General features: G+C 48.1%; 1 protein-coding gene across 2 annotated transcripts in view; it reads left to right on the top strand.

Annotated features, from left to right (window-relative positions):
• Nucleotides 1–6,623: 6,623 nt before the first annotated feature.
• LOC122563623 (phosphatase and actin regulator 4) overlaps nucleotides 6,624–18,313 on the top strand; it is a 182,795-nt gene continuing 171,105 nt past the window's right edge. The window contains exons 1-2 of one of the 2 annotated variants that reach the window (XM_043717591.2): nucleotides 6,624–6,718; nucleotides 15,639–15,744. The gene's annotated coding sequence lies outside the window, so the exon portion shown is untranslated. The remainder of the gene's footprint in view (nucleotides 6,719–15,638; nucleotides 15,745–18,313) is intronic. The other variant, XM_043717592.2, reaches the window with a different exon arrangement.

Below are 18,313 nucleotides of genomic sequence, written 5' to 3'. Positions count from 1 at the left end.
TGAGTCAAAACACTTACCAAGACAGATCTTATGAGAGTTGTCTATACTTCCTAATGCAAAGACATGCAGATATTAATGTCTGGAGCAGAGGTGTCTCTGTTTGGATAAACAAGATAAAATAGGTTGAAAAATACCCCCTTTTTAAAAAAGAATCCTGGCAAGGATTCAAAATTATCTTCATCATATACATTTTATGAAATGCTTTTATCTGGAGCAGAAAGTCCATTCAGAAAATAGGTGATAGGAATAGAGAAACAGGAGTAGACTCCTTGATGAGGTACAGCTCCACGGGTTCAATCTCTTAAACCTATTCAGTCTGATCAAGGCCAATCTGCACTCTTACCCCATTAGCTGCTGTTTGAACCTTATTATTTACCCAACAAAGATTTGTTTCCAGTTTTGTAGTTTTCAATTGATCACCTTGGATCAGCCAAATGTGGAGGTTGTTCTGTGGAGAGTGTGGAGGAGGTTGGAATCAATCAACCAGCTCAGCAAGACAGGGAACAATGTTATCACTAGAATCTCAATGTCAAATTTCAGGGTTGCCCCCCCCCCCCCCCCCCTTAAAGTGGTTTGACTTGAACGGCAGGTGGATCAGAATTCCAATACCAAGACACTACATTTAAGAACCCAATGTGACATAATAACCATTTTGTACCCCTCTGGCATGGCAGTTGGGATTAAACCAAGGCCTAGGTCTCTGAGGTAGTAGAAAATTCTGTATATTAATGTATAACCATACATGTATGCTGGAAACAACTTGCAAGACTGCCGTGAAGGTGTGCATATCTAGAAATCTACAAATTCAATACTCAAAGAATTACAAGGATGTTGCCAGGGTTAGAGGATTTGAGCTATAGGGAGAGGCTGAACAGGCTGGGGCTGTTTTCCCTGGAGCGTCGGAGGCTGAGGGGTGACCTTATAGAGGTTTATAAAATCATGAGGGGCATGCATAGGATAAATAGACAATGTCTTTTCCCTGAGGTGGGGGAGTCCAGAACTAGAGGGCATAGGTTTAGGGTGAGAGGAGAAAGATATAAAAGAGACCTAAGGGGCTACTTTTTCATGTAGAGGGTGGTACGTGTATGGAATGAGCTGCCAGATGATGTGGTGGAGGTTAGTACATTTAAAAGGCATTTGGATGGGTATATGAATAGGAAGTGTTTGGAGGAATATGGACCAGATGCTGGTAGGTGGGACAAGAATGGGTTGGGATATTTGGTCGGCATGGACGAATGGGACCAAAGGGTCTGTTGTCGTGCTGTACATCTCTATGACTCTATGACTCTATGACACAGGAACAGCAAACACAGTTGTGGATAATACCAGATCTGATGATTTCTATCAATTTATTTGATTAATTATACTTAATACCTAATTTTAATGGAACTATCTCTCTTAGTGGGCAAGACCATATATTCATCACTGATGGATAAAGTAATTGTATCTAAGCTATGCATTAACCTCTCTCTTGACAGTTTAAGACAGTAGTCGTTTGCAGAACATGTCACTGAGTTTATGATGTTTATGAGGTTTTGAGGAGTTTTGATAAAGTAAATAAAGATCAACTATTTCCTCTTACAGGAGGCTAGATGACCAAAGGATATAAATTTTAAATAGTTGTTGAAAGAAGGGGAGACAGGAGATTTATTTTTTAATGCAGCAAGTTGTTGTGATCTGGAATTCAATGCCTGAAATGTGGGGAACCAGATACAATTGTACCTTTTGAAAATGTGTAGGACCATAGGAAAATACAAGGAGATTAGAATTAAGATACTTAGTTCAGAAAGAAGCCATTTAGCACATTGAGTCTGCACTAACCCTCCGTAGAGCATCCCACCCAAACCTCTATCCCCATAACCCTGCATTTACCATGGCAAGTCCACCTAGCCTGTACATCCCTGGACACTATGGACAATTTAGCATGGCCAATCCACCTAACCGGCACATCTTTGAACTGTGGAAGGAAACTGGAGCACCTGGACTAGACCCATTCAGGCACAGGGACAACGTATAAACTCCACATGGACAGTCCCCAAGGATAGGAATCAAATTTGGGTCCCTGAGGCTGTGAGACAACAGTGCTGACCATTGAGCCACTGTGCCAACCAATTTGGGTAGCTCTTTCAAAGAACGAGTTCAGTCATGATAGACTGAATGGCCTTTTCAAGAGCTATGAGATTCCAGTGTTGTTATCTTAGTAAACATGGTAGACAATTGGTAGATGCTTGCATTTATGTTCTGCTTTGTCAAATCAAAACACTTCCAAGCACTTTTGATGAACTATGTTGAAGTATGATTTTGTGCATTCTGTACCATGAACAACCAGGGATAAATCTGAAAAAACTACAGGTTATGAGAATGATAATGAATCATAAATTTTGAGACATTTCCTTGTGATGCTAAAATGCATTTATTGGTACCTTTATACTTACTCAGAACCTAGACAACTAAAACAACAAACATCATCATGCCAGCTTTGCTAGCAACTAGTTCAAGTGGGTGGTGAATTCGTGTTTGCATTAATTTGACATAACTTGACATAGTCAAGAAAACGAGCTAAATATAGACTTGAATGTAATTTTGTTTCTTTACTTTGTTGGTATGTTAGCAAACTCAGCAAAATCTATTGAGACCACCTAACAACACCTTCTGATTAATTGTGAATTATTTTCCTTGCTGTGGCGAGGTGTCCTATATGGTGACCCACAAAGCTTTATATTATGTTGTAGTATTTTTCCCAGATAACCACTCCTTGAACCTAACACAAGGGAGGCAGCATACCATCCTGGAGTCTCGCTTGTGGTCACAGAAATGCATAAATGCGTCCCTGACTTTAGAGTCCTCTATCACACTGCTCATCTAAACTTCAACCCTCCCTTCTGTAGAACCAGCCTTGGTGCCACTGATCTGGCTGCTGCTGCTGCTGCTTTACTGAGAGGCCATTCCCCACAACAGTATCCCAACCTTCTTGAGAGGAGAATGGTCACAGGGAAATCCTGCATTGCCTGCCCATCTTTACACCTCTTCTAGGTGATCACCCAACTCTTCTCTATCTGTGCAGTCCTTACAGGTGGTGCAACCAGCTCAGTAAATGTGCTATCCCTGACATTCTTAGCCTCACAGATGCTCCGTATTGAGTCTGTCAGCAGCTCCATGTGGCAAATCAGAAGCTGCAGCTGTACTCACTTCCTGCGTACATGGTCACCATGGAGACTGTAAGTGTCCCTGATTTCTCACATATTGCAGAAGGAGCATTCCATAGGGGCATGTTCTTCTGCCATTGTGAACCTTATTGACAAAATCAACCTTATTAACTACAGACAATAGTCCAGAACTGATGACACAACTTTACCCACTTATCACCAAACTCAGATCTCTCACTCCCATTCTCCATTCCAAGCAGACTACAATTACAAAATGTATGTAGTTTATCTCTCTTCAGATACGACTCACTCATTCTGCAAAGTTTGAAGTTATCAAAGTACCCTGTTTTCACGCCTTTAATATTAGCATCGTATTTTAACAAAATTTCTGATGTTAACAACATTCCGGAGAAAATAGCATTTCATGTATACTTCATGTTTGGGACAGTTAGGTGCAGTAATTAGGGGAATGGGTCTGGGTGGGATACTCTTTGGAAGGTTGGTGTGGACTTGTTGGGCCAAATGGCCTGTTTCCACACACATTCCAAATAAATGTTTTTGTGATGTAATGACGTGCAACCAATTGCACCACAGCCTCCATTCATTTAGCTAGGCCCAGTTTCTTTATAGGTAAAAACAATGACTGCAGATGATGGAAATTAGATTCTGGATTAGTGGTGCTGGAAAGGCACAGCAGTTCAGGCAGCATCCGAGGAGCAGTAAAATTGATGTTTCGGACAAAGGCTCTTCATCAGGAATACAGGCAGCGTGCCTGAAGAGACTCCACCCTTCAGGCAATCTGCCTGTATTCCTGATGAAGGGCTTTTGCACTAAATGTCGATTTTACTGCTCCTTGGATGCTGCCTGAACTGTTATGCTTTTCCAGCACCACTAATCCAGTTTCTTTATAACTGGATTATATTGCCATGTTTTCATTTTTAACTGGACTGATTCTTGTTCAGCAGCTTTGTTTGGGCATCAGTCCAAGATCCGAAGTTCCTGCAGCACTCTGACACCAAGTCAACACACTGACATCCTTTGTTGCCTGGAAACATACTTGGAGACAAGATCAAAGGTTCTCTGCCATTAGGTCTTCATGTAACCTCCCACTCCATTAGTTGTAGCAATTATGTGGTATTCATGACTAAAGCAATGTACGTTGCAAAATGGTAACGATTTTAGGCTAGAAGATTGAGGAGGAAAGCTTTGGAAGGATTACCAGATATAATGGGTGGGGAGGGTGGTAATAGAAAAATAGAAAAGGTTACTCTCTTGAAAGGATCCAGGAGAGTCTAGATCACATTTGTATTACTAGTGCATCAACCGCCCAGAAGCTGCAAGTATTTATCAGGCTGTCAGATTCTGATTGACACCTACATCTGAAATAATTCTGTTACATTTCTCCTCATCGCTCCATTTGTAAAAGACAGCATGATTCAATCAATAAAAACCAGATTTTTCCCAGGTTTGATTTCCTACATACAAAGAGTTAGCTCTCATGAACATAAAATGTACTGAAGCACTTTGCATCAATTGTGTTCTAATTTAAAAATAATAAATTAAGTATTTGAATATCCACAGGATCAAATCAATAAAAAGCAAATTTTGGACTGATATCAGAAGTTACCTTTCACGTAGATAGAACGCCTAGAGAAAGTAGTGGAATAGGGAATACCACACTAATTGAAGAATCATTTGGATAAATATCTGTAAATGTATAACATGCAGGGCTACAATTGAATGGATAATTCTTTCAAACAGCTGAATGATTTCTTTCTGTGTTGTATTTGAATTCCATGTTGCACAGTGGAGAAAGCTCGGTTCTTTTTGGATTTATCAAGTGAGAAGGAGCAAATGGTCATTTTTTTTACTTATTATGTAGCCAAAATGGTTGCTCCATCAGAAAAAAAATGTTTCTTAAACATTGACTACGAAAATAAGTATTTCATCAGCTGTAAATAATATTTGCTTTTATTTTACATCTTTCATGCTCAGAGGGATTCCTAAATGATTTACGATGTAATAGCTTGACATATGGTCACTGCTATATGTTAGGAAACCCAGTAACCATTTTGTGCACAGGAAAATCCAGTAAAACTGGCAAATGACACATACCAGTCTGACTCACCTTGTATACTTCAAAATGGAATCCAGTGCATTTATTTTCAAGTATGACTTTTTTTTTCCCTCTGGGTGCATTGTAAATTATCTGTTTTTGTGATGAACATTGAGGGATAAACAGTTAGAAATAATACCATGGAATTTTAAATCCATTACAAACAGCAGATATGGCATTGGTTCAATGTCCAATCATTGATAGCATCTCCAATAGTGCAGTGCTTCCTCAATATTGTACTAAAATACCAGGTTAGACTTTTGTGGTCAAGTTTCTGGATTGGGATCTGAATGCTCAGTCTCCATCCTGACCAATTGAACTGACAGCTGACGTGAATTAAGACTCCATTAGGCTGTGAAGGAAGCTTTGTAAGTGTGAGTTCTTTCCAGTTTGGGGCACCACATTTCAGTAAGTATGGTGAAGGTATTATAGCAGGGGCCAAAAACATTAATAATAATGATGAGGAACTTTGGTCACATAGAAGGATTGGAGATGTTTGGACTGCAGTCCTTGGGGGGAAGAAGGTTGAGAGATTTGTTGGAGGGATTTAAAATCATGAGAAATCTGGAGAGATTGTTCCAATTTTAGAAGGAAAATCAAGTAAGCAATCATTAATACTGGATTGATGCATGGAGATCCATTTTGTAGTACTGTAGATGTGTCATTTATCACTTCTACTTAATTTTCTTCCTGGGCTGGTGAAAGGAATGAGAAGTAGAGGGCATGGATTTAAAATAATTGACAAAACAAGCAATAGTAATGTGAGGAATGGTTTTTCACACAGCAAGCTGTTAGAACCTGTAATGCACTGCCTGAGAGTGTAGCGGAGGCAGTTTCAAGCAAGACTTTCAAAGAGAATTGGATTATGAACTGAAAAGGAAAGTCTTGCAGGACAAAGAGAGAAAGCAGAGAGTTGCACTCGCTACTTTGCTATTTCAGAGAAACCAGCACAGATACAATTGGCTAAATGGCCTCTTCCTGCAAAGTTCTGTGGTTTTGTAGATTCCATTGTTTTTGAACGCAGGTTTTCTTTATAATTGCACCTTCAATAAATTTAACTTAATACTAAAATACCATCCTGCCATCAAATGTAAATGTCTCCCTTCTAATTTTATTTCCAAAGTTATTTCTGTGAAACACAAAATAGACCAGTGTCTACCACGTTTATTCCTTGTCCTACCCGCCCGTACCGACCTTTAGCTTCCGCATGGGCGGTGGGTTCGGGAGGCGGAGCGGAGTGACGCGCTCTGGATGCTGGGAGTTGTAGTCTCCCCGGTACCGGTCTGCGCAGGTGCGCTGAGTGGGGATCGTGGCGGACTACAGCTCCCAAGAGCCCACGCATGGGGGCGGGTTGTTTCCGGGCCGAGGTGAAGCCGCTGGAGTCGCCCAGCAGCTGGGAGCTGAGCCCGATCCTCCTGCAGCCAGAGGCACTGCCGCCGCTGTACCGCCCCAACAGGTACCCGCGGGGGTGCTGCAGGGTGTGGAGTTTGGAGAGGGGTGTCAGGGTGATCAATATTTTTGGTGAGGGGAGGGGGTGCGCGGTCGGAAGAGGTGAATACAGATGTAGCGCGAGCCCTGTGCGAGAAGACTGGGGGGAGGGGGCACTATGGGGGTGGGGGGGGTGGGGGAAGAGGGTGCCCAGAGGGAATGGGGAAGGGAGAGCCCAGAGGGAATGGGGAAGGGAGAGCCCAGAGGGAATGGGGAAGGGAGAGCCCAGAGGGAATGGGGAAGGGAGAGCCCAGAGGGAATGGGGAAGGGAGAGCCCAGAGGGAATGGGGAAGGGAGAGCCCAGAGGGAATGGGGAAGGGAGAGCCCAGAGGGAATGGGGAAGGGAGAGCCCAGAGGGAATGGGGAAGGGAGAGCCCAGAGGGAATGGGGAAGGGAGAGCCCAGAGGGAATGGGGAAGGGAGAGCCCAGAGGGAATGGGGAAGGGAGAGCCCAGAGGGAATGGGGAAGGGAGAGCCCAGAGGGAATGGGGAAGGGAGAGAGGGTGCCCGGAGGGGGAGAGAGAGAGAGAGAGGGTGCCCGGAGGGGGAGAGAGAGAGAGAGGGGGTGCCCGGAGGGGGAGAGGGAGAGGGAGGGTGCCCGGAGGGGGAGGGAGAGGGAGGGTGCCCGGAGGGGGAGGGGGAGGGAGGGTGCCCGGAGGGGGAGGGAGAGTGCCCGGAGGGGGAGGGAGGGTGCCCGGAGGGGGAGGGAGGGTGCCCGGAGGGGGAGGGAGGGTGCCCGGAGGGGGAGGGAGAGAGAGGGTGCCCGGAGGGGGAGGGAGGGTGCCCGGAGGGGGAGAGAGAGAGCGAGGGTGCCTGGAGGGTGCCTGGAGGGGGAGGGAGGGTGCCCGGAGGGAGAGGGAGGGTGCCCGGAGGGGGAGGGAGAGAAAGGGTGCCCAGAGGGGGAGGGGGAGGGAGAGCGAGAGTGCCCAGAGGGGGGGAGAGGGTGCCGGGAGGGGAGGGGGAGAGAGGGTGCCGGGAGGGGGAGGGGGGAGAGAGGGTGCCGGGAGGGGGAGGGGGAGGGGGGAGGGAGGGTGCCGGGAGGGGGAGGGGGGAGGGAGGGTGCCGGGAGGGGGAGGGAGGGCCGGGAGGGGGAGGGGGAGGGAGGGTGCCGGGAGGGGGAGGGGGAGGGAGGGTGCCGGGAGGGGGAGGGAGGGAGGGTGCCCAGAGGGGGAGGGAGGGTGCCCAGAGGGGGAGGGAGGGAGAGGGTGCCCGGAGGGGGAGGGAGAGAGAGGGTGCCCGGAGGGGGGGGGAGAGAGAGGGTGCCCGGAGGGGGGGGGAGAGAGAGGGTGGCCGGAGGGGGGGGGAGAGAGAGGGTGCCCGGAGGGGGAGGGAGAGAGAGGGTGGCCGGAGGGGGAGGGAGAGAGAGGGTGGCCGGAGGGGGAGGGAGAGAGAGGGTGGCCGGAGGGGGAGGGAGAGAGAGGGTGGCCGGAGGGGGAGGGAGAGAGAGGGTGGCCGGAGGGGGAGGGAGAGAGAGGGTGGCCGGAGGGGGAGGGAGAGAGAGGGTGGCCGGAGGGGGAGGGAGAGAGAGGGTGGCCGGAGGGGGAGGGAGAGAGAGGGTGGCCGGAGGGGGAGGGAGAGAGAGGGTGCCCGGAGGGGGAGGGAGGGAGAGGGTGCCCGGAGGGGGAGGGAGAGAGAGGGTGCCCGGAGGGGGAGGGGGAGGGAGGGTGCCCGGAGGGGGAGGGAGAGAGAGGGTGCCCGGAGGGGGAGGGGGAGGGGGGAGGGAGGGTGCCGGGAGGGGGAGGGGGGAGGGAGGGTGCCGGGAGGGGGAGGGGGGAGGGAGGGTGCCGGGAGGGGGAGGGGGGAGGGAGGGTGCCGGGAGGGGGAGGGGGAGGGAGGGTGCCGGGAGGGGGAGGGGGAGGGAGGGTGCCGGGAGGGGGAGGGAGGGAGGGTGCCCAGAGGGGGAGGGAGGGTGCCCAGAGGGGGAGGGAGAGAGAGGGTGCCCGGAGGGGGAGGGAGAGAGAGGGTGCCCGGAGGGGGGGGGAGAGAGAGGGTGCCCGGAGGGGGGGGGAGAGAGAGGGTGCCCGGAGGGGGGGGGAGAGAGAGGGTGCCCGGAGGGGGAGGGAGAGAGAGGGTGCCCGGTGGGAGGGGGAGGGAGAGAGAGGGTGGCCGGAGGGGGAGGGAGAGAGAGGGTGCCCGGAGGGGGAGGGAGAGAGAGGGTGCCCGGAGGGGGAGGGAGAGAGAGGGTGCCCGGAGGGGGAGGGGGAGGGAGGGTGCCCGGAGGGGGAGGGGGAGGGAGAGAGAGGGTGCCCGGAGGGGGAGGGGGAGGGAGAGAGTGGGTGCCCGGAGGGGGAGGGAGAGAGAGGGTGCCCGGAGTGGGAGGGGGAGGGAGAGAGAGTGTGCCCAGAGGGGGAGGGAGAGAGAGGGTGCCGGGAGGGGGAGGGAGAGAGAGGGTGCCGGGAGGGGGCGGGAGAGAGAGGGTGCCGGGAGGGGGCGGGAGAGAGAGGGTGCCGGGAGGGGGAGGGAGAGAGAGGGTGCCGGGAGGGGGAGGGAGAGAGAGGGTGCCCGGAGGGGGAGGGAGAGAGAGGGTGCCCGGAGGGGGAGAGAGAGGGAGGGGGTGGGAGAGAGAGGGTGCCCGGAGGGGGAGAGAGAGAGAGGGTGCCCGGAGGGGGAGAGAGAGAGAGGGTGCCCGGAGGGGGAGAGAGAGAGAGGGTGCCCGGAGGGGGAGAGAGAGAGAGGGTGCCCGGAGGGGGAGGGAGAGGGAGAGAGAGGGTGCCCGGAGGGGGAGGGAGAGGGAGAGAGAGGGTGCCCGGAGGGGGAGGGAGAGAGAGGGTGCCCGGAGGGGGAGGGAGAGAGAGGGTGCCCGGAGGGGGAGGGAGAGAGAGGGTGCCCGGAAGGGGAGGGAGAGAGAGGGTGCCGGGAGGGGGAGGGAAAGAGAGGGAGAGGGTGCCCGGAGGGGGAGGGGGCGGGAGAGAGAGGGTGCCGGGAGGGGGCGGGAGAGAGAGGGTGCCGGGAGGGGGCGGGAGAGAGAGGGTGCCGGGAGGGGGCGGGAGAGAGAGGGTGCCGGGAGGGGGAGGGAGAGGGAGAGAGAGGATGCCCGGAGGGGGAGGGGGAGGGAGAGAGAGGATGCCCGGGGAGGGAGAGAGAGGATGCCCAGAGGGGGAGAGAGGGTGCCCAGAGGGGGAGGGAGAGAGAGGATGCCCAGAGGGGGAGAGAGGGTGCCCAGAGGGGGAGGGAGAGAGAGGATGCCCAAAGGGGGGAGGGGAGGGAGAGAGAGGGTGCCCAGAGGGGGAGGGGGAGCGAGAGGGAGAGAGAGGGTGCCCAGAGGGGGAGAGAGGGTGCCTGGAGGGGGAGGGAGAGAAAGGATGCCCAGAGGGGGGAGGCCAGAGGGAATGGGGTGGGGGGGGAGAGAAAGGGTGCCCATAGGGAATGGTGGGGGAGGGGTGAGAAAGGGAATGGGGGGGGGTGCAAGAGAGAGAGGGCACCCAGAGGAAATGGGGGTGGGGGGGAAGATTGAGAGGGCACCCAGTGGGAATGGGGGTTGGGGGGAAGAGATTGAGAGGGCACCCAGAGGGAATGGGGGGAGAGTTTGAGAGGGCCCAGAGGGAATTGGAGGGGGGGTGGTGGGAGAGTGGGCAGCCAGAGGGAATTGGGGGTGGGTGGGAGAGAGGGTAGCCAGAGGGAATTGGGGGAAGGGGGGAGGGAGAGGGCCCCCAGAGGGAATTGGGGGGTGCGGGAGGGAGGGAGAGAGGGCCCCCAGAGGGAATTGAGGGGGGGGTAGAGAGGGCTCCCAGAGGGGAGTGGGGTTGGAAGAGAGGGCACCCAGAGGGAATTGTTGGGGGGGAATTGAACCCAGATCCTTGGCACTGTGAGGCAGTAGTCCTAACCACTGAACCACCCTGCTGCCTTAAAGTGGCTAGGCATTTTTCCCTGCTTGGTTTTAAAATGTAATGTTGTGGTTAAATAGAGTAAGACATCTCTCTGACCTTCGTTATTGCAGGTCTTGGCCACTATCTGTTCTGTCAGTCCACCCTGTGAGTTGTACAGTTGGCCACATAACACGGAACCAACATCTTTATTCATCATGGAATTTGAGTGTCACTGGCTAGCCAGAATGTGTTGCCCATCCTTAATTCCCTTGAAGCTGATGTTTAGCTACCTTGAGCCACGACAGCATGCCCACAATGATGTTAGAAAGGGAAGTCACGATTTTGAGACAGTGACAGTGAAGCAGTGGTGATGTAGTTCCAAGTCAGGATTCAATGACAACTCAAGTAGTGTTGGTTAAAGGGAGTTTTTGGGGTGATGGTGTTTCTATGTATCTGCTGCCCTTGACTTTCTAAATACTTGCTGATTGAAGGGTTCTGTTGAAGGAGCCATGTGAATTGCTGTCAGTTAAGCTGCATTTTCCTGCAGAAAACTGGCATTGTTGATGAGTCTTGGTGACAGCAGTGGTGGAAATGTGTTGCTGGAAAAGCGCAGCAGGTCAGACAGCATCCAGGGAACAGGAGAATTGACGTTTCGGGCATAAGCCCTTCTTCAGGAAACTAATGCCCGAAACGTCGATTCTCCTGTTCCCTGGATGCTGTCTGACCTGCGCTTTTCCAGCAACACATTTCCAGCTCTGATCTCCAGCATCTGCAGACCTCACTTTCTCCTGACAGCAGTGTTGACAACTAGGCAGCTTCAGAAGGCAGATATGAGTAATCCTGGGAGGCTAGCAAAATCACTTTAGGTTAAATAAAATGGAACAGACTCGAAGCAAAGAGAAGTTAGGGGATGGTAGGGAGCTGCAATTAGAAAGAATGATGCTTTGTCTGGAGAATCTTAGCACCAAGAGAGTTGAATATGAATGTAGTTTCAGGAAATACTCAGCTGTGGTGTTAGGACAGGGTAGTTCCTGGGTTTGAAGGGCACTAGGTGTGGAAAGAGGATTGTGGAGTGAGGGTGTGGGGGTCAGCAAGTGGGATTTGAGCACGAGATATCTTGAGAACCAGTGCCAAATGGCTTTTACCCAGATGATTTCAGTTTCAAGTTATTGTGACTTATTCTTGAAAATACACACAAACATATAAGAGGCATAAAAGTGCTCTGATATTTGGAGAAGGTTGGAACCCTTTCAAGCTCCAGCTAGCAGATAAAACCTGAATGAACTGCTGAAGGGCCAGTTGAATTTTCATGTTGAAATGTTTGTTAATGAAGGTGAGATTTTTATCTAGGTTACCTTGTCCATCTTGGTGTGTATATAATACTCTGCTGTACTTTATACAACTTTTGACTTAAGATTTTGATGCTGAAAAAATGTAGCTGAAAGCTTGACATGGCTGCTGTAACATAATGGTTAAAGAACAGGGTTAATAATTCAGAGACAAATTCAAATCCCACATGACAGATTATGCGTTGAATTGAATTTGTTAAATAAATCTGGTAATAAAATCTTAGTGTTTGCAACAATGACTGCAAAACTGTGCATTTGTTGTCAAAGTGCACTTAATTCCCCAATGTTCCTTAAAGAAAGGCCAGTCCTCAGCAAGTCTGACTTCAGAGTCACATTAATGTGTTTCAGTCTTAACTTTCCAGTGAAATTGTCTAGCAAGCCATGAAAGATGGCTTCTGTCACCATCTCAAGGACAATTTCGGAATGGGCAGTAAATGGTGGCATTGCCCGTGACATTTATATTTTGAAAGTGAATAAATGCTCAGGCTTATACAGCCCACAGGGTGAGCCTGCATGAAATGTGCTGCACTTAATGCAGTCTGACTGAGAACCTAAAATGTCCACATGACTCAGTTTAACAGGTAATGTTTCTCGTTGGACTTTAACATAGTCCTGGCAATAAATCTGACAATTAGCTGAAAGGAATGATCTGTTTCTAAGTGAAGGTGCAGTTAACCGTCACGGTCTTTGCCTTGGGGCAAATTATGCCTGGCAACTGTGACTTGTGGAACCTTTTCTTTCTGGCTGTTTTGCCAATTATCTGAATCGAAAATGAGAAACTTTTAATGCTGTGAGTTATGAACCAGAATGTACTGCCTGAAAAAGTGGCAGAAGCCAATTTAATAGCGTGTGAAAGGAAATTGGATAAACTCTTCAAAATGAGGGAAAAAAAAGTTTGGGTGCTGGGCAATGACCATAAGGTTAATTGGATGGTTCTTACAAAGAGCGTGGCAGTTGAATGGCTTCTCCTGTGCATTCAGTCTTTGGTTTTGTTGGTTTATTTGGACTGGGTCAGCCTATTGATGTCAGACCTACATGTCTATCAGGTCTGGCATCAGTATCGTGATAGATAAATCCAACTTGTTGATTAATAGAATAAATTGGGTCAACGTGATCATTGAATTCTGAAATGAGCCAATTGCACGTCATATTTGCTGATAACATCAAGGTGCTGATTGCTCACTGTTCGAGGTTCATGTTAACTTTGCTTAATTAGTAATGTTTAGTTTTTAAACAAATGGTTGTGGGAACCAAGGTTCAACCTGTTTTGGATTAAAGACCAGTAAGAAAAATATTAATGCTGAAATGTTGGGCGAGGAGAACAGTGTTCCAGTGGTAATGCATTCAAGTGCTATCCTATTTCGCATTGTATGTTCAGCAGAGAACTAGTGGGACCCATCTGAGATCGAGGTGAGCTGGTCTGGAACCCTTCGGGAATGTACAGTTACAGCCGCCATCAGATTCATTGATATCACATTTATACTAATCGCCTTCAAAACCCAAAAGATAATCTTTAAAAGTATTGTACATAGTAAAACCATGGACTTCAGCTTATTGTGTAAGAATATGATTCAAATTCTATCACTGTAGATTTTTTAGCCCCACCAAACAATTGATATGAGCTAATGTGAAAATCAGATGTGTGTATTCCAAGGGCTTCAGCATATAATGTTTCTGCAATTGATGGGAGCCAGAGTTTTAAAGTAAGCTTTATAGCAGGTAGGTATCCATATTACTAGAGTAGTTTCTTTGACCTTCCTCTGGAGTTGATGGTGTACTGATTGATTGATCTGTACTATAACACTAAGGTTTGGTTGTCCACCCACAGAATTAATTGAGCTTTTGATGCTGAACAAGGAGTGCCTGCGTTTACTGCATTTCTAAATGTTCTTGTCATAAATAGATGTAGTTTTAAACCAAACAGCTCAGAGTCTAACATACTTCTATTTTATTGCTGAGTTGTTTCATCTGGTCTGTCTCTCGACTGTTAATTCATGTCAGGGTACAGTTCTACCGGTGTTGATGACAGTTCAGAATGTCAGAGTCCCTTCATGTTTGAACTTAGGCAGTGGGTGTTGGCCTTTGTTCAATTGCTGGCACTCTTGGGTCTGACTTTGTGGGTTTACAACCCACTGCAGAGCACTAAATCTAAGCTGACACTGAATGAGTGCTGCACTGAGGTGTTGCTATTAGGCTAAGGTGTTAAACTGAAGATTGATTTGCCCCTGAGAATGAATGGAAAAGATGATTTTGCATTGTTTGGCAGAAGTGAAGAGGAATTCTTCAGTATTCTGGCTAATATTTATCTCTTGATCAACATCCCAAAGACACATTATTTGGTTAATATTTTGCTTATTGACATTGACTACCATGTTTCCTCTTGTGTGTTAAAGACTCTACTTCATTGGTTTTAACGAGTTTTAGGATGTCCTGCAACATGGTGAGACTTTTTTAATGTATGGCAAGTTATCATAATCTGGAATCTGATACCTAATAGGTTGGTGGAAGCAGATTCAGCAGTAACTTTCAGAAAGAAGTTGGCTTTATACTTTAGGGGAAAGGAGTTACTGTTATGAGGAAAAGAGCAGGGGAGAAATTAACAGTTGGATGGAAACAGCTAGCACAGAAACGATGAACTGAACAAACTCTTCCTTTGCTAATTCTTTGCTCTATATGAGGTACATCAATGCCAAGCCTGGCTCTTTAGACACCTGCGCCAGAGGTTGAAAGCCTGAGAATTTGAGCAAGGCATCCTGACAATCGTCAGGAGAGGTGGTACGGCTAATTAATGCTTCAGCTGGTGCACAGTTCATTCATCAAAGGTCCAGGATCGAAGCTGTGCCCTTCCTGATGTAGAATGTACACGATTCAGTACTACACTGATTCGTGTGATGGCTGAAGGAGGATATCTTAATTTCTTCATGTTATTTTGACTGTGCAATAACATAGCATAACACCTTTTAATGAGAGAAACCCCAGGACTAGCATCAAACAAAATGTGACACTGAGTCACATTAGATATAAGGACAGATAACCAACTGCTTTGGTCAAACTGTGGTTTTAGTAAGTGTCTTGTGTGAAGGGATAAAGAGCATGAGGTTTAAGGAGGGAATCTCAGATCTTTGTGGCCTGGGCAGCTGGTGACGTTTTGTCTAGTGGATGGAGTGACGGAAATCAGGGTATGCAAGAGGGTAGAATTGGAGGAGTACAGAGAACTTGGAGGGTTGTAGGGTTGATGGAGGTTGCTTGGAGGGGAGGGGAGGATGTGGCAGGCGCTGAGTTGGTGAGAGACAGAATGCGAATGAGCTCGGGTGTGTGACCAATGAGACAGTGATGAGTGGAGCCCAAAAACCATAAGATGTAGAAGCAGTGATAGGCCATTCAACTCATTGTGTCTCCTTCACCATTCAATGAGATCACGGCAGATCTGATAATCCTCAACTATTCCACTTACCTCTCTTTTGCTCAGAGCCCTTGATTCCATACTGGGATGTTTCAGTCTTGAAAGTACTTAACAGCACAGCCTTAACTGTTCTCTGCTGTGACAATTCCACAGATTCACTACCCTCGGAAGAAATTCTTCCTCAGTTGTGTCTTCAATGGGCTACCCATGTAGCTCCAATGGATACAGGCTTAGCCCACCCAACCTTAGAAGACAACCCTATCCCAGAAAGTGGGCGAGACAATGTTTTCTGAACTGCTTTAACACATTCATACTTCTTTTTTAATGCTAGCTCCAGCTGGTTTGTGAACTCAGGAAATGACAAGGTCCTGGGAGCAGCTGATCCATCTGCCCTGTCACCTTGGGATGTGACTGGTTTGACAAACGCTGAGGCAGAGGTAGGAAAATGGATAATCTCATGTTTTGTCTTTAATTTGTAATATTTTGGGCTGGATCTCTCTACACTTTTTTAAAGATGAAAGGTTGCCAAAGGTTCTGGAAAAATTCTAGGCAACCATCAGATATCGGAGCAGAATTAAACCACTCACCTCATTGAGTCTGCTCATGGCTGATATGTTTCTCAATGATTTGTCTTCCACAGCTTTCTGCATCAATGAGTTCCACAGAGTACTGCTGTCTGGTCGAATATGGTCTAATGAAACCCTTATACGGTCTCAGCAGTACATCTTTGGTGTTGTATTCTTGCCCTCTTGAAATGAATGCTAACATTGCACAGCCTTTCTAACTGCTAGCTGAACCTGCGTGTTAACCATAAGAGATTCCTGAACTAGGGCTCCCAGGTCTCTTAGTGCTTCAGATTTCTGAAGTCTTTCCCAGTTAGAAAATGAATTTTTCCTACACCATCTCTTCTACCAAAACTCACAACCTCCCACTTTCTTACTTGTATTCCATCTGCCTCTTCTTTGGCTGCTCTCCTAGCTGTCGAAGTCCTTCTGCGGCCTTCCCACTTCCTTAACACGACTTGTCTCTCCATCTCTCTTTGTTCATCTGCGAACTTAGCAATAATGCTTTCAGTTCCTTCTTTCGGGTCATTAATGTATAATGTGAATATTTGTGGTCCCAACGCCGACCCCTGTGGACCTCTGTTAGTTACCAGCTGCCATCCTGTAAAAAAACTTCTACTGGTCAGCCTATACCTTATCCATGCCAGTACCTTATCCATGCCAGTACCTTGTCCCGAACACAATGGGGTCTTGGCTTATTTAACAGCCTCCTATGCGGCGCCTTGTCAATGTCCTTCTGGAAAATTGAACAGGTCATGTCCACTGGCTCTCCTTTAGATTAGATTAGATTAGATTAGATTAGATTAGATTACTTACAGTGTGGAAACAGGCCCTTCAGCCCAACAAGTCCACACCGACCCGCCGAAGCGCAACCCACCCATACCCCTACATTTACCCCTTTAACCTAACACTACGGGCAATTTAGCATGGCCAATTCACCTGACCCGCACATCTTTGGACTGTGGGAGGAAACCGGAGCACCCGGAGGAAACCCACGCAGACACGGGGAGAATGTGCAAACTCCACACAGTCAGTCGCCTGAGTCGGGAATTGAACCCGGGTCTACAGGCGCTGTGAGGCAGCAGTGCTAACCACTGGGCCACCGTGCCGCCTTTGTTTAACTTAGAGTCATAGAGATACACAGCACAGAAAGAGACCCTTAGTTCCAACTCATTCATGCTAACCAGATATTGTAAATAAATCTAGTCCCATTTGCCAGGACTTGGCCCATATCCCTTGAAAACCTTCCTATTCATACAACCATCCAGGTGCTTTTTAAATGTTGTAATCATACCAGTCTCCATCACTTCCTCTGGCAGCTCATTCCATACAGGCGCCACTTCTGTGTGAAAAAGTTGCCCCTTAGGTTCTCTTTATATCTTAAACCCCTCTCACCTTAAACCTATGCCCTCTAGTTTTAGACACCCCACCCTGAGGAAAAGACGGTGGCTATTTACCCTATCTATGCCCCTCATGATTTTATAACCTCTATAAAGTCACCCCTCAGACTTTACTGCAGGGAAAATAGCCTCAGCTTATTTAGCTTCTCCCTATAGCTCAAACCCTCCAATCCTGGCAACATTATTGTAAACCTTTTCTGAACCCTTTCAAGGTTCACATCCTTCCTATAGGAGGGAGACCAGAATTGCACACGTTATTCCAAAAATGACTGAACCAATGTCCTGTACTGTCACGGCATGACCTCCCAACTTCTATACTCAATGCACTGACCAATAACTGCAAGCATACCAAACGCTGCCTTCAACTATTCTATCTACCTGTGACTCCACTTTCAAGAGGCTATGAACCTATACTCCAGGGTCTCTTTGTTCAACAATACACCTCAGGACCTTACCATTAAGTGAATGAGTCCTGTCCTGATTTGCCTTTCCAAAATGCAGCACCTCACATTTATCTAAATTAAACTCCATCTGCCAGTCCTCAGCTCATTGGCTCGTGTGATCAAGATCCAATTGTACTCTGAGATAACCTTCTTCGCTATCCACTACACCTCCAGTTTTGGTGTCATCTGGAAACTTGCTAAACATATGTTCACATCCAAATCATTTATAAAAATGGTGAAAGCATTGGATCCAGTGCCGTCCCTTGGTCAAACAACCTCCAGCCTGAAAAGCAGGCCTCCATCACCACCCTCTGTCTTCGACCTTGGAGTAAGTTCTGTATCCCTTTGTAGGCATATACAGAGTAGCTAGCTCTCCCTCTATTCCATGTGATCTAATCTTGCTAACCAGTCTATAATGTGGAACCTTGTTTACCGCCTTACTGAAGTCCATATATATCACCTTCACCACTATCCCCTCATCCATCCTCTTCATTACTACTTCAGAAAACTCAATCAAGTTAGTGAGACATGATTTCCCCTGCAGAAAGCCATGGTGACTATCCCTAATTGATTTTTACCTTTCCAAATACATCTAAATCC

Source organism: Chiloscyllium plagiosum, unplaced genomic scaffold (assembly GCF_037043375.1).
Source record: "Chiloscyllium plagiosum isolate Xiang-an unplaced genomic scaffold, Cpla_swu_hap1 HiC_scaffold_30, whole genome shotgun sequence".
Classification (NCBI taxonomy): domain Eukaryota; kingdom Metazoa; phylum Chordata; class Chondrichthyes; order Orectolobiformes; family Hemiscylliidae; genus Chiloscyllium; species Chiloscyllium plagiosum.
This window is presented reverse-complemented; position numbering and strand designations above follow the sequence as displayed.